At 49.9% G+C, this 1,545-nt stretch overlaps 1 protein-coding gene across 3 annotated transcripts in view; it reads right to left on the reverse strand.

The window, feature by feature from the left end:
- Nucleotides 1-1,545, reverse strand: part of CMTM3 (CKLF-like MARVEL transmembrane domain containing 3) — a 33,756-nt gene that overhangs the window by 31,528 nt on the left and 683 nt on the right. The gene's annotated exons all lie outside the window — the stretch shown is intronic.

The raw sequence follows: 1,545 nt of genomic DNA on the forward strand, positions 1-1,545 counted from the left end.
CCAATCCTAATGCGTTTCTGCTGTTGGGTGTAGCCTGTTATGCTAATGAGTCCCTGCTGGGCGTGGCCAACTCAGGGGCCAGCCGGAACTCCGTTCCTGTGCGTTCCTGCCCCAAAATAGCCCTGCTTGTATTTCAAATTTCCTGAGGCCAGTCTAGACATTCTTGGTTCTAATGCCATCAGAATAGTTCTCCGCGGTTGACAGAGAACCCGTCATCTGAAAGCAACACAGGCTGAGTTCCTTTAAACGTGACCCATAACACTAAAAACTACTGGGCTGAATTTTTTATTTTTTTTTTTTAAATCTTTCTTGACTGCAACATCTCTTTCAGTGAGTCAAACGGCGATGGCTTCTGCAGGCCAACTTCTCAGCCAAAGCAAGAGTCTCCCAGATCTAAATGAACCTCCCAGTTTCTTATCAACACATTTTCCCAGGAAGAAGATTCTGCAGGCTCCACTGCTCTTATGACCAACTTCTCTCTCCACCATGCTGAACTGATCTCGGGCTTCCTCTGGGTTTAATCCGGAGAAAACAAACTGCGCTTAAGTTTCTTACATTTATCTCTCTGAACTGCACCTCTTGATTCTTGTCCTGGCCTGGGCAGTGGGGAGACATTTTACACACTTTAAAGAAGCAAGCATCAGACCCCTCTTAGAAAAATCCAGTCTTCGAATCCAGTCATCTTGAGATAATAACCGGTGGTATTAGGGGGAGGTATTTGTGAATTTCCTGCATTGTGCAGGGGGCTGGACTAGATGACCCTGGAGGTCCCTTCCAACGCTCTGATTCTAGGTCAGCATCAAGTTTACTCTTTTGAGAAAGGCGACTAAGGCGGTGGCCAGACAATCTTGGATGCAGCTGATCATCTGGATCAACGGTCTCCACTCTTCCAAGACTTGGGACCCACGGAGCTGCAAGCCCTTGAGAAGGCGGCAGATGACAGGGAGAGGAGAAGCCAGGGCTGAGGACAGGAAGTACAAGCAGAGAGTCCACCATAACCAGGAACCAACCCAAGTGCCGATCCATGGAAGAACCTCCTTTACCACTGAGTGACCTGGCCTTGCCATTCCGATGCATGAAAGGCAGGTGTGGTAATTTGGCTCTCTGTGCATGCACACTAGCAGTGGGTCCTCCCAAAAGGCAACAAAAAATAGCAACTCTAAAGAGACCTATGACCCAACCAACTCTTGGGTTGAATACCACTGATTGAGATCCATTTTGGCTAAGTCTGGGGACAGCCCTCGGGCACTCTGGTGAGTGACTCACTGTGGTGGGAAAGGCAGAGTGCTTCCCCCCTCCAGCTTCTGGACTGAGGGATCCCATTGTGATAGCAGATCAAACAAGCCTTAGGGCAGGGGTGGGGAAGCAGTTTGTCTCTCCTACTTGGAGCACCAGAAGGAGCCGCTCAGACGACCTTTGGTGGCCAGGTGTGATCCTCTTGTGACACTTTGGGGCAGGCATTGTTTTTAACAGCATGCGTGCCCGCGCACCCCCCCCCCCCGATTCCAAAGAGAGCCTGAAAAACAATACTCCAGCCCATCCCTT

Source organism: Gekko japonicus, unplaced genomic scaffold, assembly GCF_001447785.1.
Source record: "Gekko japonicus isolate JY-2015 unplaced genomic scaffold, Gekko_japonicus_V1.1 scaffold2169, whole genome shotgun sequence".
Classification (NCBI taxonomy): Eukaryota; Metazoa; Chordata; class Lepidosauria; order Squamata; family Gekkonidae; genus Gekko; species Gekko japonicus.